We start from the raw sequence: 23,831 nt of genomic DNA on the forward strand, positions 1-23,831 counted from the left end.
TGTAACAACCTTGAGAGGAAGAAAATCTAGTACAGGTTTGTCCTCGTAGAACATTTCCATGAGGTTTACACTGGGATTGGGATTATGGCCAGCTTGTTTAGAGTCTGGACCAGTGAGTGCATCTGTGCTGTGAAATATGGTTAAGTTTTGTCATGGAAACAAATGCTGTTCCTCAAACCAAATCAAAGAATATTTAATGAAAGCCGTGCAGAAAGTTTGGGAGAACATTTATTTGTTCTCTTGGGAGGTGGTGAGTGTGTGTGTGGTGGGGCCCTTAGAAAGCGTTAACCGGGTATGTCATTACTTGTTAATGAGAGAAGAAAGAATGCACTAATTGGTTAAAAGCAATATGAGCCAGGAAACTTGGTCAACTACTTAGATCATCTGGGTGACATCCCCCACCATTTAAATCACTTGACATCTCTAACCTTGAGTTTCTCCACTGTAGCAGATAATGAGTTTTTGATGTATATATTTCAAGGAAACTGCTGTAGATTCTTGATTCTCAAACCTGGCTGTATATTAGAATAATCTGCTAATTGTTAAAGTGATGCCTACGTTTAACAAAATAATCATAATCCCTGGAGGACAGTGCCTGGTCATAGATATTTAGGTTTCAGAACTACTGAGAAGGGTGGTCTTAAGATTTTTTTCGGTCTAAGATGGTATCTTGGTACACAATACTAGGTAGGAAAAAGTGAAGAGGAGGCAAGCATATTTTTTATAATTTGAAAATCAGTGAAAACTATGCAATTCAAGTAGAAATCATGACAGCCTCGTTTTTTGGGGAAAGTACGTTTGACGTTAATGCCAATCTGAGGAAACTTTCTATAACTCGGGATAGACGATATGGAATTCCTAATGACCTAAAGATGAATCTGCTGAGAGATTTTTTTGAAATCCATTCATTCAGTAAATATTTGTAGAATATCCAGTATGTGTGTGTGTCTCTGCTGGGCTCTGTATAGTAGTCAGAAATAATTACTATAATCCTACTGCAAGAAATTTACAATATCTTTGGTAAAAATTAACTATGAACATAAGAGAAATGTTTTGCAGGGAGATTGTAATTTCTTTCCAGAGGCATCAGGAAATAGTTCATGAATTAAGTTGTTATGGACTGAATGTTTATTTCCCCTCTAAATTTATATGTTGAATCCCTAGCATCAGATGTGATAGTATTTAGAGATGAGGCCTTTGGGAGGTAATTAGGGTTAGCTAAGCTCATGAAGATGGATCTTCGTGGTGCAATTAGTGCCCTTACAAGAAGAGGCTAGAGAGCTTGCTCTTTCTCCTCACATGTGCACAAAGAAGAGGTCATGTGAACTCAGAGTATCATCATGGCCACCTACAAGCCAAGGGAAGAGACCTCAGGATGTAACCTACCTTGCAGGGACTGTCATCTTGGATTTCCCATCCTCCAGAGCCTGTGAGAAATAAATATCTGTTGTTTAAGAAGTCTATGGTATTTTGCTATGTCATCCCAAGACGAGTAACTCATAAGTGCTATTGGAATTGAATGTTAAAAAATGGTTGAGAATCACAAGCATGCATGGAACTCAGGACTGGGGTGGGCATGTTCACTCAATGCTAAGTAACACAGTAATGCTGAGTAATCACATGTATCTGATTATAACGTAAGCTCTATGAGATGTCGACGAAAATAATCCATAACGAATCTGTAAATGAAAATTTGGGAGAGTTTATTCTGAGCTGAAATCTGAGGACCGTGGCCCAGGGCCTTTCTTCCCGAAGGAAGAAAGGGCACCAAAGAAGTGAGGTATACAGAGTGGTTATATACCCCCAAACAGGAGGTTTCACATATGATTGAAATGTCCCTCCCACAATAGTCACAAGACTGCCCTGTTGGCACAGCGCTTGACGGACACAACAGGTAGTGGGTCTGCTATCTTGGGGGGCATAGCAGGAGGCAAGTCTATTGTCTCAAGCAGGTGATCGCAGAAATCAGTTCCTAGCCTAAGGAAAGATGCTTAACCCTTAAGGGAATGCCAACATTGGGAGGGGGAGGGAAGTTGCAGCTTTACCTCAAGAGCCTTTGTTCTTGCCATAGGGAATATCTAAAGCAGATATACAATGCATGCTCAAGAGCCAAGGTCAGGCCCTTTTGGAAAGACAAGGTCAGGCCCAATTAGGTTTACACCAAATGGCTTCCTCATATTCTCCAATATATCCTATTGCTTGCCATTTTTATTTGTCAGAGATCAGGAGGATTATCTTTCTGTCTTGTTCATTCCTGCAACCTCACACTAGAGAAAGGCTTGATGCATAATAAACCCTCACTATTTCATAAAAAATGAAAACAAGTCCATGGGAACTGGCAACTTTTGTAATTTGGTCTCCCATCCTGTTTTAAAGTAGCGCAGTGACAGCCAGCACTAGACAGTTTATCTTCTGCCAAATTATATAAATGTAACTTTTGTGGAGTAATAAGTAGTCTAACATATGAAATAGGATTGACTACTAAAATAAAGGTGCAAATTGACTTATATTTTAGAAAAGATTTAGTGAAACAAGTTTTCTTCCCTTCTCCTGGTTTTGACCTTCAGTAAGAGATCAGGTGGAAGTGGCTTGGATTTCAGCTTCCTAAATCCCATATCTATAAACAAGCCAGGTAAAATTTATGCAATATTTTGACATCTAAGCCATACGTGCAGAATGTTTTTGAAAAAAGATACCATGTATTTGTAAATGAGAAAGTAAGTATGTCTTCTCTTGTTGTTAAATCAATAAATTACAGATATTACCCAAAACAGTGTGTCTTGGAAGATATATTCTGATAGTATTTTATTACCGTCATTATGGTGACGATGTTGGTGATTGTAATAGTTAATTTCGGAGGTCAACTTGACTGGGTTACAAGGTACACAGATACTTGGTCAAACTTTTATCTGGGTGTTTCCCTGAGGATGTCTTTAGGAGAAATTATCATTTAAATAGGTAGACTGAGTAAAGCAGATCACCCTTCCTAATGTGGGTGGGTCTCATCCAATTATTTGAAGGTTTGAACGGAATCAAAAGGTTCACCTTCCCTCAAGTAAGAGAAGTCTTCCTGCAGGACTGCCTTCAAATTGGAGCATTGGATTTTTCCTGCCCTCGGATTCAAATTGAAACATCAGCTTCTCTGGGTCTCAAGCCTGCCGCTCTTTGGACAACACCATTGGCTTGCCTGCTTCTCAGTCCTTCATGCTCAGGTTGGACTAAACCGTCAGCTCTCTTGGATCTCCAGATGGCTAACTCACCCTGCAGATCCTGGGACTTGCTAGCCCCCATAATCTCATGAGCCAATTCCTTATAATAAATCTCTCTCTGTATATATATCCTATTCTGTTTCTCTGAAGAATTTTGACTAATACGTTGATGAGATGATGATTACGTATTTTTCGCTAACCACTAGGTAAGAAGTTTGAGCAAAAGCACGAAGAAATGAAGAAGATATATTGCTTTCTCCTGAATTTTTGGGAGCTGATAATAACCATTCATTTCAAAAACTTTGAACCTGTTTATTGTTTTAAAAGCAGACCAAAATGCAATATTCTTTGCTGTTAATATAGCAGGACTACCCTAAATGTAGACATTGGTATACTTATATTCTGGTTTAATTTGCAAACGTCAGGTTATTCTGAATTGCAGGTGACAAATTAGTGCACTTAAATAGTGATTCTTAGGTGGAGGAGATTTTTCCTTGGGGGTTGGAAAAAGGATGTTCAAAATGAATTATGTCTAAGAACTTATTCCATCTATGACATACATATGCATTAATGTAGCTTGTGGAGACAGTAAAGTAATATAAATCTTTGAGTGGATTACGAGTAAAGAAAATGTTTTTCTCCAAGATTGAAATAAGACTCTGACATGGATTCTGTGCTCATGTGCCTCTCATAATACATATTATTTATCAAGTGTCTTAAGCACCAAGCACTGTATCTCATTTAACTTTGATAATAACCCTAGTGATCAGGCTTGTATTCATCACCATTTTGTGGGTGAGAAAATGGAGGCCCAGGAAGGTGAAGTGAATTATTTTAAGTGACACAGTAATGATTAAGCATAAGCTCCAGCTATAGCTTCACCTTCCAATATGGAGAAAAGTCTTACTGGAAAAGACAATTCTTTGCTCTGCTACTTTATCAAAAAACACTAGCATAATACTAGTTGTACTTATCTCCTTGAGCACATTACTCCATTTCAAGTCCTCTCTTTTAGTTGGATGTGGCCATTTAACACAGTACCCGACAGTGGAATGTGAGCAAAGTAATGTGAAAGACTTTTGGAATTGGGCCACAAAATACCTTCTGAAGCATGGTCCTCCATACACTTATCATTCTGAGCCTAGTAGGAATCCAGAAAACCACTAAGAAAATCCTGAAAGCCACTTGTTGAAAATGGTGGCACCTCCATCATCCCAGACTTCTAAATGACTGTGTGGAGGAGATTCTGGCCACTAAACTGTTTAGTAGCCCATTACTGTTATGTGAATATGAAATGTTGATTTAGTTTGAGCCGTCATATATTTGATGTCTATTTTTTGTACCGTGTATCCCATTTTAGCAATAGTTCCCCTGTTTTGGATTTTAACTGTAGTAGTTCAGTGACCTCATTTGTCTAGGCCTCATTTGCTAGACTGAGATGCCTGTGATGTGCTCCCCTCCCCTCCATCTTGAGAAGCTGATGAGTGATTCAGGTTTGTATCTTTCAGATGGTCCAGGGTGCCATGGACACAGCCCAGCGAGGACTGCCTGTCAATATTATCCTCCGTTCCTTGGAACAGCTGAAGTATAAGGTCATGTGCTGGCTGTTTGGGTGAAATGCAGAGTCATTTCCAGGAGCGCGTTGGCTATAACCCTTGCTAAGGTGGCTGTGTTCAAGTGAATTTAACCTGGCATTTTTATCCATGTAGATTTTTAGTCATTAAGTTAAAAATGACAGGAAGATCATCACCACCATGTACTAGATGCACTTCATAAAATCTGTGGAAATGAGTACAGATAGTCCTGCCTGGAAGAGCAAGGTTCCCGTGTGTCACAAGTATTAGGAAGCATTATCTTGTCACAAGCAGTCTGGTAATTCTGAGCAAATGCAGAAAGCGTCTGGCCTTCTGGCCTACAGGAATTCCTCATTAGCCCCAGAGCTACACCCCCTCTACAGGCTTCTCGCTTTCGGAGGACACTTTTGATTCCCACTCCCAGAGGGTCCGTGAAAACTGTTAATACTGAGATGCTAACCAGCAATTGTACATTCATAATAAGACTTGAGGGTTTATTATGTGTAGAGACCTGAGCTAAGCGGGTAAGTGTGCTGCATGGGTCATCTTGAATCCCACTCCCATCTTGTGAAATCCTCTTGTAAACAAGGAAACTGAGGCAGAGGGAGGTTAAGTACATGCAGTGAGTAAGAAGAGGGATGGGATGCAAACCAGAGAAGTTTTTATTCCAAGCTCACATCCTTAATCTCCATGCTTTTCTGTCACCTGTCCAGGATGACATGTATAGTCAAGCACTGGAGAAAACATGTCCATCCCTCACACCTCTTCATTTCTACAAAGAACATGATTCTTACCACACAGCCTGGAATGTGTGTGTGACTTCTCATTTTCATGCAGTTGTTGATTCTGCTCTCCTATGGGGAACACATTTAACTTGGTTCTTATAGACCAAGAGATCCTATGAAGGGGCTTTGAACCCACCTGCATGTATCCTCCTATAGCTCCCTCTTAGAATAAAGGTTGCTTTAACTTTGATGTCAGGGGTTAAGGAAAAGACTTTATGTTACGGTATATCTGGGTAATTTCTCTTTGGACCACAGAATAAATGGCAGATCTTTATCTCTGCTTTCAGGGCCGTCAATGATCTGGCTTTCTCTAACCCTCTACATTCCTCTTCATATAGCACATACTGCAATTTTATCTGGGTTACCACAAGGCCAGGAGACCCCAAATGATATTCTAAAGAATTAGGTATGGTTGGGAATGAAAGAACCTATTAAAGAGTAAGAGGATAAACGTATTTGTTAAGTATGATTTTTTTATTTCACTATGAGTCCAATGCTTACACAACTTAAGCTATTTAAAATACTGAGTAGTGGTTTGTTACTATCTAATATAAAAACTAATTTGTCTCATGAGCTGAGAACTTTATGCCATTTTTTTATGGCATTGGGAGACCAGGGGACCAAGACTCTGGCTATTCTAATGTCATAAGGATGGCTTAGTCTTGATCCTATTGTATGAGAGAGAGAATTAGCTATTGGCTGAGGTGAGCATTTTTACTTTGCTGCTTTAAAACATTATTAAGCTGTATGCTAACACTACACTTGTAATCATAGTAAAACTGTAAAGCCATGAAATATTTACAATGCCATGTCTAAGATAGATGACACATATTTCTCAACTGTTTAGTAAATTGTGGCTACAGACACTCAAATTGTTGCTTTCCAGTGATCAAAGTTAGCGCAAGCAAACATTTCCTTAAATCCCTTATCAGGAGATTTTTTAGTTTTCTGAAAAGTGTTGTTTTCTACACACTTTTTAGGAGGCAGAAATAATTCTAAGCTGTAACACTTTCCAACAGCCATTTGAACATATTATATCTTTTGGCTGTATCATTTCTCTCCATTCCTGCTGTTCCTTACAGAATATAGCTACCTCATAAAAGGATCTTTCTAAGAACCTATTTGTTAAATGAATAAAATATTTTTAGATGAATTTCACCAAGTTCTTAGCAACTTCCCTACTGTTTTGGTGTCTCAATGAAAGGGCTGACTACATCAATAAATTCTCGATTCCTGGGAAATAATGAATACCTAGTCAGTCATAGGCATGGCTTAAATTGGAACATGTCAGGAGCCTTTCCTTCAAGGATTACTGAAACTGTTTACTTGCTTTTTTTTCTTTTTGTTTTCTCTTTAAATCATATTGCCTCTGCTGCTTCCTTTTTCTCCTACAAATATTTTTTTCTCTTTCTCACAATATCCACAGTTATCAAACTGTTTGTAGATTTTGAATAGTTGTGTCTTTACTGAAAATGATTTATGAAACTTTCTAATTGTATTCCAGGTCCTGTGATAGGAAGTGGAGATAAAGTAATAAGGGTTAAAACAAAAATGTTTTCTGTCATCATGGAGTTCATAATATTGTGTGACAATTCTTAGTCAAATCATCAAGCCAAACCAATGGGAAGTTGTTGAACACCATGATAATAAAGCAGAGTTCAGCAAAATTTTTCTATAAATTACTAGATAATAGATATTTTAGGCTTTGCAGGCCATACAGTATTTGTTACAACTACTTAACTCTGCCTTTCTAATATGCAAGCAGCCATAAGCAATACCTGAATCAAGGAACATGGCCATGTTATAATATAAAACAGGCAACAGGGCACACTGACTCATGGCTATAGATTGCTGACTTCATGGAAGAAATGAATACAGTCAGCAGAGCCCATGGTAAGAGGAGTCAAAAAGTGAGTAGGGGTATTGTTCTCATTTACTGATAGCTTTCTCTGTGCCAGCCACTGCAAAATTGACACATCTATTCATAAAGTTCACTGCAAATCAGCTCTAAATAGATATTCTGCAACCCAGCCTAATGTATTGGCCCTCAGGCCCTCGAAGATAATACCTTTGCTGTGCAAATAATGGGGACCAAATGATGAGGAAATAATTTCCATAAGTGATCAGACATTTGAGAGTTCATTGTGTATCTTTGTGGTTAGTTCACATGTTCAGGTAGAATGTGAGCCTTAGAGGAGACCCTGGCGGTCAGTGCCATTGCTACCTGGATTCACCAGCTTCTCAGCCTGAATAGTTGCCAATTATTATCCAGGTGACCATGATAGGGCTACTCAAATTCCTGCAAATACCTGAACAAGACATTGATTCTGGGTCAACAGTATTTAGTTTTGCAAAGTAATAAAAGCCTGTTTACTTACTTTCTAGGGTTTTTAATGATATTGATATGTGAGTGGAGCACTGAACTCATAGTTTTTTCTATAATATCATATGATGTAGGAGGCAGCTTTATACATCATAGTCTTATATGGTTGCATATTAATCATCATTGCATGGATTATAAGAACTAAAGTTTTGACTAACCATTTATTTATAGAAAACTCTTTAAATACGCAAAGTATTCTAATAAGTCTCTGGACTTATTACTTCTATTTCATGTATACCAAATTAAACTGAAGAAGTAGTCTAATTGTTTACCAGATATACCATGCTATTTAATACAAATACAACTCGAGCTTTCTGTCATCATCTCGTAGAATTGAAACTAACACAATTTTTGATGTTTATCTTCTGAATACTACTGTCCCATTGGGCATTTCCTGATTACTCTCTCTCAAATGACTGACTTCTTTTTCTCCTATGCCTCCTTCAAATATTTTACTTGTTTTGAAGCTTGACCTATTTTGACTTCTGTGACACCGTCCCATTTCAGTAGATTGTAGGTACCGTATGCACAGGAATTGTTCTTACCCATTTATATCCTAATCTTTGAAGTACTTAGCTTGTATTAAATCCTCAGTTTGTTGTGTTTAACTGTAACTGAGCTTATGAGGTCCCTGAGAACCTTAAACTTGAAGCTACGTCCTCTCACATTGCCTTGGTAACATGAGAAAACACCGTGATTGAGGCCACTATTTCTATGGTCTGATCTGGGTCTCTGCTGTCAAGTTAACAATAAAGGTGAATCCAAACTTCTCAACTGAGAGAGGATTTGTAGCTAAGAATATTTCAATTAGCATTTATAAAATGTGTAAAAGTAGCTAAAGATGCCAATAGATCAATTTTAATTATAGTATATATGTGTAGTCTTTTCATTTTTTTTTCTTATGCAGTTTCTTCTCTTACATAGCTTTATAATGTTAAGGATATATATACATGGCATTGTTGGAAATGACCATATTTATAACGATGGTTATAGGACCAAATATAAACTATATATACGGCATTGTTGGAAATGAATGGAATCTGTCATACCAAAGGAAAAGGAAATTGCACATAAACACTGCAATCTAGTTGATAAGGATGTTTCTCAGGGCCAGCCCAGTGGCACAGTGGTTAAGTGCGCATGTTCCACTTCAATGGCCTGGGGTCTGCCTGTTTGGATCCCAGGTGCAGACATGGCACCACTTGGCAAGCCATGATGTGCTAGGTGTCCCACATACAATGTAGAGGAAGATGGGCATGGATGTGAGCTCAAGGCCAGTCTTCCTTAGCAAAAAGAGGAGGAGTGGCAGCAGATGTTAGCTCAGGGCTAATCTTCCTCAAAAAAAAAGGTTGTTTCTCACGGTAGTATGAGTAACAACTCTGAGACTGCTATATATGTAGACTGAAATTGAACATCTACGTAAATGGATGACAGATAATGGGAGCCAGGTTTCTCACTGTTGGAATATGAGTTATAGATAAGTATGGGAGAAGGCTAAAATAATACATATGATTGTAGATTAGAGTTAGAGACATCAATAGGAAGCATCTTTAGTTTAATATAAATATATATGGTTACATACAAAAATATTTATAGATACGTGTATACATGGGTTAGTATGCACAAATATAAATCCTTGTTTTGTCAGCTGAGAGGGCCTAAAGAAAGAAGACTCCAGTAGCAAGGAGAACACCTAACACCCAGATCTTGATTTCTAATACATTCTCCAATAAAAGAGCCAGAAATCCCTGAGAAACTGGCTGATTCTCATACTGATGCAAGAAATAAACTGGAGTATTGAATAGAGACAAAAAGTGCTTAAAGAAAAACTACCAGTGATGGAAATATGTCAAATGGACATAGTCAAATGAAAGAGCTGCCAATGGTCAAAGCTGGAAAAATTTAAGCAACAAAATAAAGTAACATTTATTTATAAACTAAGGTATAAAAATCTATATCCAAGAGTCCATCCTGATACAAGTAAATGTTTAAGGGGAAAAAGATAAATCTCCAATGCAGACAAATTTGGGATAATTTCGGCAGATACTCTGCCCTAGAGGATGGGAGCATGATTTCCCATTTCTCACTTGTGTTGTTCACCTAGTGACTTCTTGCCAAAGAGCACAGTATGAAAAAGGGGTGGAGAGAGTAATTTTACAATGGAAAAACCTAATAAGCACTACCTGAACCATATGATCAAGCAGTGATGGATCATGTCGACGGTATGTACCCTTGAAAATAGCATTTTACCATTGTGGTCTTTCTCTGAAATACCCATGTCACTAGACTAATCTTGAGGGGGAAGGGATCAAGTTACAGTGTCTGGGATTTGATGGTGGAAGAGTTACATTTTTAGATAATCTGCAATATGTGCCCTTAGTGTATTCCTTGTTTTTTGTTTTTGTTTTGTTTTAGAGAATTTGTCAATGTATGTTTTGCGACAGGACATTCCAGCATCTTCTAACAGACCCAGTATGTATGTATGTGTATGTGTGTGTATAGAGCCGGAGCTTTCCATCCTTTGAGCTGTGACCAGTCCGAGGTAGATCAGATATCCCAGTAACAACAACCCTTGTTCTCTCCTGATGCCTGTGCTCCTCTAGTAAAGAGCACAAAAAAACACTTAACCTCCCCTTTAAGGAGGGAGAAAAGAAATTGCTAGATTACAGGAGGCTGACACGGGTTTGAGGGCAGTCTTCTGCTGGAAACAAAGCACATAGTTAAGAGTGAAAGCCAGTGATTTTGCCTATTCCCAGGAATGTTTTAGATTTTCCAGAAAATTCTGCATGTCTGGAACCTGAGAGAGCTGTTCTAGTTTAAACAAAACTTGGAAATTAACTTGCCCAAAGAGTAAGGAAATAACTTTGATGGCAAAAGCTCAAGACCATTTAAAAATATAAAAAGATCTCCAGACTGTCATACAGCAGGCAAGAGACCATGAAAACTAAGGATGACTAAAAATAAAAAATTGGAAACTCAGTCAAATTGGGAAATTTATTGTTTGTCATATGCAATGATTATCCAGCCTACTACCTTTCATAACATTTACAAATGTAATTTAATTGCCAGAGACCTTCCCAGAGACGTACTCATTAGTAGGTTGTGCTTAGTTCTATATTTTTAATAATAAAAGTCATAGGCATTTAAAAATAATAGTGTACAAGTTATGTATTCTCTTGGGATGCAGATATAGACTGTGTTGAGGTAAATCATGATAAGGCATTTATTACTGAAGTTTATATCTTGACAACATCCTTAGTATTTCTCCTACTATTCAGCTTTCATTACATGGGCTGTGATTTTATAGTGGTTCTCAACAATGGATTAATCAAATAAATGAAGCAAAAATTCTTTCTCTTCAGGTACTGAAGACTTTGCCCTCACTTCCTACCTTAACTGTTGTAGTTCTCATGTCACGACCACTATAACTAATCCTCCCAATTTGAACTTGAATCTTACCAGACTAATTGAATAACTTTCTCTCTGCTTTAAATAACTCAAAGCTTCTGACTTTAAAGGGAAGCTTTAAAAATAAGCATGTAGTTATCATCAGACCAAGAAGCAAAGGACTGGCAAATTATATTGTTTAAATTGTAAAATATCACTCAAGTATTGAACTTCTTTCATCTAGTTCATCTCTTGAAAGATCTTGGAAAGAGTGAGAAGAGTATATCTTTGGCTAATCAATAATACCACTTAAGAACTGGCTCAATTTCTACCATCTTTGCCCATCCCTGGTTGCTTATAAGTATAGTGGGGCTTATTGGAGTTACAATTTATAAAGTGGCAGGCAGAGAAGTCTAGGAGAATGCAGTAAATGCAGAAGTGGTGATTTCTAACTATTTGAGTACCATAACCTATTAACAGCTCTTTATAAAGATAACCATTCACCAAAAAATACCTCTCCTCAAAACTTGCCCCTCCTCACACACATGTGCAGGTGACTTTTTCAGTATTTACATACAAGTTGAGAAGGGAGAAAACAGATATTACCCAGGTCTTGAAAAACAAAGATGTGCAATTTCCTCAGTCTTCCTGATCTGGTCCAGTTTTAGGAGAAATTATATGATTTATATGTGTGTGTGTGTGTATATATATATATATATATATATTTAATTGGGTTTGTGAATAAGACTTCTTTGAAAGCAACTTGACAAAATGAAAATCAAAGTAAATTCGAGTTCAGCTTATTTGTTGTATGTGTGAGCTTGGCAATTTGCTTATAATCGTCGCCTGAAGCTTTTTCTGTAAAGAGGGATAATGTCTACCCTGATTGGTTTACTGAGAAGCACACACCCTCAAATGAGTAAAAATCCAATGATACTGCAAAATCCTGTTCACACGTATGGTACAGCACTTCTCTTCCCTCCACTAACCCCAATCCTGAGGACCTGCTTAGCTGTTATGATTTCACATTTAGATTTCCTCTCTTATTAAGTAAATCTCCCAACATCTTTAGGGGCAAGTTATCACACACCCACTGAATCTGCCTAGACTTCAAATTTGAAAGGCTTCGCTAAGAACTACTGATTTCAGTAACATTAGAGATGCGCATGTATAGTGATGATAAGCTGCCCAACATTTTTGTCAGAAATTCTGGATGGTAGTCTTGCCTCCTTCCATTTTCTGTCCTGTTCCTTTATAGGTAGACTGACCACAGTTTTGTCAAGTAATGTGTTGGGTGTACTGTGACTTCCTTATTCTTTGGGCTTAGTTGGACCATTGGGAACTGTTGATAGGATTAGGAGAACGTGTGTGGAATCTTTTGGCCTGAAAGGCAGTGTGTATTCAGTCTCTCTCATGAGCAAGACTGTTTGCTTCTGCCTACTCAGGCAGACTGTGCTGTGTCTGGATTCAATTGTATACAGTGATACTTAGTGTGCTGATGCACACGTATGTGTGTGTGTATATTTAGTATATCCTTACTTCTAGGAGTTGGAAAGTGCCACACCATCAATAGCTCATTAATCTTTTCAAAATTCTTATTAGGTAGGTGGCAATCATTAGTGTCTCAGTATATCTTTCTCACATTTTTGTGCTAGGGTTAATTTCAACGTTTTTCACTGGCAATGCCTTTATGGTCACCAAAGAGAATCATCTCAGATAGTTTTCTTGACTCCTAATAATAATATTCTATTCTTAGTGTTTATATGAGAAAGCATGACTGTTTGGTTATTTTTCATGTACCCCTTCTTTGAATTGACATCTTCAACCCAATTTTTTCCCATTCAACTGAGTGCCCAACATGGGCCAATTTTTGCTTTAATCTTTTAGCTACTCTACATGAATGACCTCATTTAAATTTTCAGCCACCTGTGTCATAGGTGTTATAATTCCCATTACATAGAAGAAAGAGCTGAGGCTTAGAAAAGCTCTGTGACTTGGCCAAGGAGATAGAGGAGGTAAAGAGCCAAACAGTTACAGGAAATCCAATTGATCTGTTACCAAAGCCTAGAGAATGTCTTGCCTTTTTAATATAGGATGGAGGAAAAGGGATTTTGAAGGGGCCAGCCCCATGGCCTAATGGTTAAGTTCAGGTGCTCTGCTTTGACGGCCCAGGGTTTCACCAGTTTAGATCCTGGGCGCAGACCTATCACCTCTCATCAAGCCATGCTGAGGCAGCATCCCACATAGCAGAACCAGAGGGACCTGCAACTAGAATATACAACTATGTGCTGGGGGGCTTTGGGAGAAGAAGAAGAAGAAGAAAAAAGGAAGATTAGCAACAGATATTAGCTCAGGGAAAGTCTTTAAAAATAAAAATTAAAAAACAAAAAGAAAATGGACTTGGAAGAATTTGTATTTTAAATAATTAAATCTTGGGTAGATTCCACTGGATGGTAGGAGCAAAATATGTCTTTGGTTCAGATACTCCATCTCCCTGTGGAAAAGAAAGCACAAGTGCCTGCCACATTACTTTCTTTACCTGAAGTGGTGATTGAGTGGTTCTTTCACCCACCCATCTCTTCATTTATAGTGATGGAATCTGCACCTGGTGATTCTTGGAGCACAAGGTAACCTGCGATCGTTCAGGTTATTCAGCAGACCACTTAACAGACCTGCCATTCTTCTGGATTAGAGTCCTTCTCAGAGTTTACAATGAATTCTGATTGCAGTGAATTTGATTCTCTGGAGAGGGTGGAAATCTACATTTGACTCGATGCTTTTTGATACGGTCTTTTCATCTTTTTGGTTTTTTCTTATAAGAAGGAAGGATCAGTTTTCTTTAGCGAGACCATATTTTTTTCCTTTTCCAGGCTCTGGCAATATTCATAAATGAAGTGGAATGTGTCAAAGAAAGCAGGACACTGCTTTGGATGAAGCATAAGATTTGGTAGCACACAGATCTTGTATTGAATGTCAGATTTCCTTCTTACTAGCTATGTAGTCATCAATAAGTTACTTGACTTTTGTGTACTTTGATTTCATAATTTGAAATATGTGGGTTTTGCCCGTGTGACTTGCTAAATATTTTAAGATGACGTGAGATATGTCTAAAGTGCTAATACATAGTAGGTATTTAGTTGATACTCATTTTTATTAGAATAAACAGTTTTCTACTGTGAGACAGGAGCCGCAGGGTCTAGTTCTGGCTCTACATACAGATTAGCATGGAATCATAGCACATCAGTCTTTCTTGGCCTCAGTTTCGTTCTATAACGTTAACATGTTATATTGTGCCATCCAGGTATAAATCAGTGGATCAGTTTTTAGTCTCCAGATACTGAGCACCCACAACATTTAAGTAAAGTACACTAGGTACAGAGATGACATGTGATCTATACCTTTAGTGTAACAATAATAACACATAATATTTCACACACAATGTTGCCCTAGTACAGTTAGGGAACAATGGTTCCCAAATGTTAATAACATATCTATTCACAGGAATTCCTCAAATTTAAAATTCAGGGTGGCTTTCATTTAAAACAAGGTGAAAAATTGACTTTCACATAGATAAACGACCGATGAACTTGTCCTGCATATGATAGCTTTATGTGCAGCAATATGGAGAAATATGTTTATTGACGTGGAGTAAGTACCCACTACAATCAAGCTAAAAAATAAGCAAAAAGTTGTAAACTTACTCTCCATCAAGACAGGTATCAGAGTTTGCATTGTCCATATCAATGTATTCCAGGTACTAAAAGAATATCTGGCATAGCATAGGAGATCGATAATTATACGATACATGTGGCTAGATACATACACATCCAGATAGAGAAATGTCTGTAAAGCAGCAAGATCATTTGTTTTTTCACTTCCAGAAGTGCCAGCAGAAGGAGCTACTAAGCTTTTGTTTAGGAAGGATTTTTTGATTAGAGAAGAGAGAGTTTTGGAAACAACTGTACCAATCTTAGTTCATTTTCTAAATATTATGTGGCCCTCAACCCCAAACTAAAGCTTATCTTGAGCATTTTCTTTGTATTATGTGTGTATATAAATATATATACACTAAATATATAATCTATATGTAGATAGACAAATATAAATATATATATCGATTCATTTATAGCAGAATTTGGTTATTTAGGCTGTGATGCGGGTTCTCCACAATTATTCAATGGGTTTCTGCTTTTAAAGAAGGGGAACATGGATGTTTTTTACCACCTTATGGTCAATCAGGCCAAACTGAAGTACATGATGGAGTGTGTTATGCCAAGTTGGTTCACAACCATTTTTATGTTATTTCCTGAATTGTGCTCTCTTTAGTCAACTAGGTTATATATGTAAATAAGGGGCAGTGGTTGTACATATTAAATCAAACGATATCTCTCAGCATTGTAATCTTCACAGATCTTTATGTAAGAAATAAACTGACAGTATTATTATAATTTGTATTATTATAGTAATTTGAAGGAAGTAACCTGATAGGGTGAAGCTGCTCAGGGAGAAACGTTGAATCTCTGAGTTAAGCATGCTAGGCAGCTTATGGGGTCACCTCCTAGTCTGGTGGGTCAGGGAATTTGAGGCCACATGTAACCAGAATCACTGACCCTCTTCAACATGTTGATGAAACAAAAAGAACACTTGTTCAACATTCTACATTTTCTCCTCAAAATCACCTCCCTCTGATTAGCTTCTAAAAAGAGAGGAGTGTTTCTTATTAACAAATTACTAACTTCATTCCTCTCTACACTGGACAATTTAGACAAAAAATATCCATTTAAGCTAGGCTGTTATCAACAAGTATAACTTTATGGGTCAGTATATAAAAGTACAGCCTCAAGAATCAGACAGGCTGGGTTGAAGTCCTGGCTCTCCCTCTTAATAACAATACGATTCTGGACTAACTGCTTAGTATTTCTAAGCTTCAGTTCTCTGGGTTGTAAAATGGGGCAAAAAATAGTATCTGCATCGAGGGTGATTACAAAGATTAAATGAGATATCCAAATAAAGCATTTAGCACAATGCCTAGGATATAGTAAGTCAATAAAAGTTAGCTCTTTCGGTTAATAACCCACTTTAAAATTCTGTTGGTGATACTCAGCGTACAATAGCTGCTTGGTGGCACATAAGCTTATTCCTGGGAGGTAGTAAATACATGCATACATAAAATACAGAGGGGCTCAAACTGCAGTAAATGCTTAAAGCATTCAGTATTCCCTGTGTCTCAAGTGTAGGAAATCTCTTGTCAATGGAGCTTGGGTGATTACCTGCTTTCCATGAGAGACTGGACACAGCACACTTATCCTTCTGTTGAAACCCAGTCTTGCTGCCATAATATTGTCTGAGTGGCCAGAAAGTCTGAGTTACTGAGTTCACTTGTTGGCAATTTCCTTCATTTGTTGGTTAAAAATTTCCTTGATTGGGATCAAAAGATCCAATTCACTGTGCAGTCATCCTTAGTAAAGTACATAGACCTTTTTTTAATTTCCTGACAGAATCCATTAAATCATTTTAAGATTCCTTAGCACACAGCTGAGAACCAAGTTATCCTGAGTTTCCTCATCTTTTAGTGGAGGGAACTTGGTGTTCCACTGGCACAGTGCCTTCCCCTCTAAGGGCCCCAGGTATCTTGAAGCCAATGAAGCTGGTAATGGGAAGACAAATGTATTTATGATAATCCAAATACTCAATGGATATTTACATTTAGTGTTGATTGGCTATCGACTCCATTTTTCAGACTTTTGGGTGGGGTTAGTGGTCTGCCTAGTCTTACTCTCAGACTTACTAGCATGGTTGATTTTAGGTGAAGTAGGAAGGAGCAAAAGGTTGTAGGCAAGGAAACTTTTTATTGATATTTCCCAAACAATCTGTATGCTTATTGCTCTCAGTTCCTTACTTGGAGCATATCTGACTCTGACACACAAGTTTTGGATAATAGAAACACAAGTAGGGGATCAAGACTTGAGGAAAGGAGTGGGGAGCAAGAAAATGAGGCATGACCTTTCCTTTAGATTTACTTTGATTGTCATAAAGATAGAGACCTTGGGATATGGAGGTCATATGTATAAGTGTGTGTGTGTCCGCATGAGCATGAATATGATTTCAGCTGGACTAAAGCGTCTTACATGACTTTATTCTCTCCCAGTACATGGCTCCTCTCAAGACTCTTCATCAGTAAGACGATAGAACAGTCCTTTCAAGTAGAACTTTCTGCAGTGATGGAAATATACCTCTGTTCTCTCCTGCACAGTAGCTCCTAGATACATGTGGCTATTGGTCTTTGAAATGTGGCTAGTGCAACAGAGGAATTTCATTTTTAGTTTGATTTAATCTTGTTTAAATTTAAATATTAATAGCCATATGTAGTCATTGGCTAGCAACATATTGAATAGCGCAGTTCTATACTGCTGCCTATTGATTGACTTCATCTGACTGCCATATATACAAAGTGCAGGTGGTCTTTATAAGTCATTTTTGAGTGATTTTAAAGCCTGATGCACTATTTTCCTAAGGGAAAGGCAGAAAAGGCCATCTATTCCACCAGTGAGGTCATCCTCAAATTCTGTATCTCCTCTATGGCCAGCTCTATACCCCCCACCCTCCTGTGGCGGCTGAGAGTGCTTCCATAGGCTTTTCAGCTCTTCTGTCATCAGACCTTATCTCTGGAACCCCAGGACAGAGTGTCTGGTTAGACAGATTCCCAGAAATGCTTGCCACATTGGAGCAGCCATCTTACCTGAATTAGTCTATTAGGCTGAATTCTTACTGAGAGGTGATAATTTAGAGCCAAAGGCCTGTGGAAATCATGAAGCTCAGTGTTCTTCCAGTGTGGTACATGCACCACCATGGTGTGTGAGATGATGTTAGTTGATACAATAATATACTTTGTACTATTTTATTTTAATTTCATTAGTTAAGCTTAATTTAATGTGTACTCTTGAGTTAATATTTGCATGATATTTCTTTCTGTTTCTTTTGTCTTTTGTGGTACTCACCATACCTACTCAGTGACATCATGTGCAAAATAGTATGGGAAAGAGGATCACTTTTAAAAGTGATTTTTAAATTTTGAAAAACGTACTCTAACATGAAAGTATCTGTGACTCACTTCTTTTCAGCAGACTAAAATAATTTTATCATTCTGTCAGAGTGGAAAAAAAATTCACATATATCCTATCTGGTTGCCTGGAAAACAACTTGGTTACATCTGATGGGGTCAGGGCTGAAGGAATGAGCTGCAGGCTTTGCCTGGAGCCTGGGACTTCCAGAAACACGTGGACAGGGATTTGCAATTTGGGCTTCTTTGTTCCCGGTTCCCATGACAAACTAGCTCAGTTCTATTTTTTTTTTAGGTAGGTCCTACAATTCTTTTTTGAGTCCTTGATTTGATTTAAGCATGTATTGATGGAGATATAAAGAAATATGCTATCACTCTTTCCCTTGAGCTCACCATCTGGTTGAGGAGATAAGTTGGCTGGTTCTTTGAATAGTAGGAGAGTAAGAATACTTGAATTAATTAAGTTTAATTGCATTTCTTGGGCCAATCTTTGAGGCTCTGTCCCTAGATGAGGTGGACCTCATCGACTTAGTTGATCAAAACAAGAAAGGGAACCAGGCCTGCTGTAAACCCTAATCATCTTGTTGAAATACCACAGATGTGCTTCTGTTCCCACAAATGATTATTTGACATAATTGTTTATTCCCAGTGAGGAGAGCTTTCATGTTAAATAAAGCAAGCTTATAGGAACAATTGTAAAAGCAATTGTCAGGCTCCTCATTTCCCGATCGTCCTGAATCCTCGTGAAGTGAAGGATTTATTTATTCAAGTTTGATGAAATAAATGAAAGAACTAGAATGGATGACTGTCCCTTAATTGCTTCCTTTCCTCTCACACTGCTTTTTCACAGTCATTTGCCTTGATAGGATCATGGAGAAGAATCTAGGCTCGGAAATGGGTCTTGATATGAAAGCCACTGAGAGACAGATAAAAAGAACAGGTGTATAACTAAGCAAGGAAAAGAGAATGTGTGACTGACCGTGAGCACTTTGACAAGTGGCCCAGGGCTATGACTTTTAATGTTAAGTTAGCACTGTGGCTAATGGAGATCCTAATTAAGCACTGAGTTTAATCAATTCCGTAAAAACTGCAGCTTAGTCATTGAATGGATAAGCTTCTATTATTAATAGTAACAGCTTCAACTAAAAATATTAGGGTCATTTAGGTAATTGTATGAACTTTTGTTCATGTATAAATTATATAAAAATGCTAAAATATTCTTTCTGTTGCAGGGAATGGGGGTGCAGAATTTGGAAGTGATGGTACAGCATGCAGTGTGCTCAGGGCCTCTGCCTCATAAATGCCTCCTGCCCATGAAACCAGGAACTAGATTACAGCTCTAGTCCACTTTCTCCAGTCCAGAGTTCTGTTTACTTTGACTTGAAGCTATCAGTGCCAACCACATAGTCTTTAGGGACAGTATCTTCCAAGAAACAAGTTCCCCATTGAAACCCAAGAGTGTGTGTCAGAGGCTGGCTGAGTCCGTTTCTACCACACTGGGCCACCCAGTGCAGTTTACACTTAATTTTACTTTCTTCTTTCTTCAAAAGAGGCTAATTTTGACTTAAAAAATAATTTTTTTCTCTTGGTAAGAGTCGTCATATCTATTGTGACCTGATTGTGTATTTTTGGGAGCCCCGCCAAGCCTACAGAAGGCAAGATGGGGGCAAAACCTCAGAACTCACTCTGCTTTCTTTAGCAGAGCATCAATATTATAAAACAAGTTTGTAGGAATCAGTAAAATTATATTAAGGGCAGTAAAGCAGCTTATTACTGTGGGGTCTGGCCTATCCAGTTTATGAGGTCTGTATAATTAATTATTAAAAGGTAAGCCATTTACGGAAATTGTAAAAGCATTCTGTTAAGGTCGAGGTGGTTAAGATTCAAGTTTAAACAGCTTCCACCTTTGTCTTGATACTAGAACACTCTATTCCATAACGAGGGGTGAAGCGAAGGACTGTCTGCTGTGTGGTTATCTAGACCAGATTACAAAAATCCCTTTATTCTTCTTTCAAATCCAGTTTCCTAATCATAGACTCAACTTGAGGTATGTTTAGTACCTGCCTCTTCACTGGCATACACTGCTCAGATTCTGATGTGCTCCAGACTGAAATGGGAGAAACCTGAACAGAAGTCAGGAAATCTGGCTCTGGGTCTTGTCTGCTGTTTACCTGCTCTGTGACCTGGAGTCAGTCACTTATCTTCTGTGACCTCCTCTCCTCCCATCTGTAAAACATGAGAACTACTATCCACTTCCTCAGGAGGTTGCAAGATGTCATAAGATTTGAGAGCAGCTGGCACAGGAGATTTCCTGCCTGCACTAGGTACACAGTGTTTGCAGGTTGAATCTCTATGTAATTTTTTTTTTCTCCAGAAGAGTACTTTCAGGCAAGTTAGGAGAGCTCATGTTTGCAAACAGCAAATCTGTGCTTCTCAGCCCGTCTCTAGCTATATGTGTGAACCAGTATTTCAGAAGGGCTGGGCTTCGTGTCTGGGATGGTGTTTCTATGCTGAGGAAGGAGCACTGGACCAGATTCAGGAGAATACGGTTTTGTCCTGACTCTGCTCCACAGTAGCAGTGTGGTTTTGAGCAAAGCAGATAACCTTCTCTGGCACATTGATGCCTTGTTTGGCAAATAACCATGTAACCTTCAGCGTGGTATGGCTGTACTCTGAGTGAGACTTTGAGTTGAATCCTAGCTCTGTTTCTTGCTATGTAACCTTGGTTAAGGACGGAAGCTAGGTGCGCATCGGTCTCCTTCTCTGTAAACGGAGCATAATAATCATACCTACCTCATAGGGTTGTTTTGAGGAAGACATACACTGATAGAAGTAAAATACTTACCAGAATGTGTGGCATGTAGAGTAATCAAGAAATCTCAGTTGATACAATTTCTGTTTCCTCAAATTAGTTTATCCAAGGCAAAATCTTCCATAAGCTTTAATGTACCATGGGGTCATATATAGGAGACAGTTTTGTCTTTACCAAGTCCCCTTTTAGAAGATTTAGGGAAATCTCTCTCATAGTGTTGTGTTTTGTTTTGTTCCATGATTATCTGTGTGGAAGAGCAAAATACTTGAAAACACTTTATAAATACTGTATATGCAGAGGATGGACTGGGAGGAAGAAAAGAAAAAGGAAGAGAAAATGGAAAAAGAGAAGGAAGAGGAGCAGAAACAGAAAGAGAAGGAGAAGGGAGGAAAGGAGAAGGAGATGATGATGATGATGATGATGATGATGATGATGATGATGATGGGGTAGATCCATTCTCTGATATGCAACTGTGGCCCTGTGGATTTTTTTGAAAGGAATATCACACATGTATCTTCAGGGTCCACACAGCTATGAGTGCAGAATACTTCTTCCCAAATGGAACCAAAGGTAGGTGGTTTCTCCTATGCCAGGATCATCTTCCACTTCATAGAATGCACTCTTTCATAATTTGGCATGGAAGCAGATGCCTCCCTCCTTGGGTTAGGCCCTAGTCTGCCTGAGACCCAGCCAGGGCAAGGGGAGGTACTGCATAGAGTGATTGAACTGAGAAAATCTTCCAGGAACTTAGAATGAGATGTGGCCTCAGCAGTGTCTTCTTTCTGAGAAATTATGGTGTTGGATGAAAGATAAGGTCACGATCCTGGAGAGAAAAAAATCAGACATGGAGTCTGAGGGACCAATGAAGGTGCTGCCAGTCCTCTGTATCTGTCCTTCAATGCTGGGCCAGTGCTGTCTCTCTTAACATTTGTGGGTTTTATTTTATGTACCTCTTGGCTTTGGATGTATAGCCTTTTGCTTGAGGACTGGCAGGCAGAGCTTTAGGCTGAAATTAGCAAGGTGTGGGCTGGCCCTGGGTTTTGCCACTAACTGTGTATGACTTAGAGTAAGTCATTTACTGTCTCTGAACCTCAGTTTCCTCAAAATGATGGGTGCCATCATCACTATCTTATTGCTGATAATGTTGTTAGCAGTGGCTATTAAATCACAACTCATTACTCTGGAAACTTAGATCTGAGGAAGTAGAAGTAGTGTTAGAGGTCATCTAACAGAGTCCTTAGCATCTGGACAAGTAAGCCTCTAGCTTCTGACAATGCCATCCTGTGTGGGGAGCGTGCTGCCTCAGGAGGGAGCTGATTGTATATTTGGGGAGCTGTGATTGTTATAAAGGCAGGGTGCATGGTAAATTTTAAAATAAAAAATAGACTTCTGGAGGTTTAACTCTAGATAGCTCTTAGGAACCAATAACAAAGATCGCCCTGGGGCTCAGGTATGTGTATGTCACCTGTACGTTCTCTTCAGCACAGGTAGATATGCATCTTGTTGGTCCTGGTGCATCAACCCCTACACACACATTGTCCATGTTTTCTGGTAACACGGGAGCAGCATCTTTGGATAATGTGATTAGCTGTGTTAATCACGTACCTCATATGCCCTCTATAATTGGTGAAACATCCTCTGTTGGTTGCTATTTACACCTGTCCTCTGTGCATTAGTACTGAGAGGAGTTCATCCTAGTAAACAGAAGTTTTTGGTAGTTAATTGTGGTAAAGAGCCATATAACCTATTACTTCTTACTCCGTTATATATTTTCAAAAATCAGAAAATTCTGGTGTTTGAATCTCTAACTTTGGTTCCAATACAGAACACAATGATAGAGGTGGATTCTCTTATGGAGAAAGAGGTTAGAGGAAAGGTACAGGAAGCAGGGTTGTGGTGGGTAAGGGAGGCATGATTCTCCACATCATTCTCATTTTTTAAATTTAAAGGATCAAGTAAATCAATTAAAAATAATAGTCACATGAGGATGAGAGTATGTTTTATTTGTTGGGCCATCATCTAGGGAGCCTCTTTCTCTTCTAGCCAATATGGAACTCTTAAATTTTGCAATTAGGAGTGGTCAGTGGTCAGGTGCAACAGAGCAGATGCCTGTGGGCAGCTCCACTGAGCGTGTGTAGCAAAAATAGCAAGATGTGACTTTATACAAAAAGCCAGATGGACATTTGGGCCTCCTGACACTGTACCTAAGAGAGTGTCTTAATCTTCCTGTGTTCTGTGAAGCATTTAGGAACAGAGAAGTAAGAGTCCTGCATCATGTGCCGGTTCTTCCACAGACAAGAAGAGAAACAGGGACCGGTACTGTCTGATAGCTACAATGGCCTCACAGGGGAAGTCAAGACCTTCCAAACAAAAGCCAGGGGACTAGCAGCCAAGCCTTGGTCTCCATTATGTGGTATATGTGTAAGTGTCCAGATGTCAGAGGAGGGGTTCCAGGGACCTGGGGCAGGGCTCGAAGGATCACAAAGGTGCTTTCTCGAGGTTAGATCAGAGCCGTGGGTTACGATTTGGAGAGATGCACATAGCACAGGGCAGACAAGCTGAGTCCCAAATCAGCCAGACAGGGGCCATATGGACACTAATTCCAGATGACAGAGCAAGAC

The 23,831-nt window shown here is 38.7% G+C and overlaps 1 long non-coding RNA gene across 1 annotated transcript in view; it reads right to left on the minus strand.

The window, feature by feature from the left end:
- The window catches only part of LOC138923218 (uncharacterized), a 32,858-nt gene extending 16,094 nt beyond the window's left edge, over positions 1-16,764 (minus strand). Inside the window, exons 1-2 of the long non-coding RNA XR_011436536.1 lie at positions 16,609-16,764; positions 1,387-1,427 (exon numbers count right to left, since the gene is read on the minus strand). This is a non-coding gene — a long non-coding RNA (uncharacterized lncRNA). The remainder of the gene's footprint in view (positions 1-1,386; positions 1,428-16,608) is intronic.
- Between the last annotated feature and the right edge of the window lie 7,067 nt (positions 16,765-23,831).

This window comes from Equus caballus, chromosome 1, assembly GCF_041296265.1.
Source record: "Equus caballus isolate H_3958 breed thoroughbred chromosome 1, TB-T2T, whole genome shotgun sequence".
Classification (NCBI taxonomy): domain Eukaryota; kingdom Metazoa; phylum Chordata; class Mammalia; order Perissodactyla; family Equidae; genus Equus; species Equus caballus.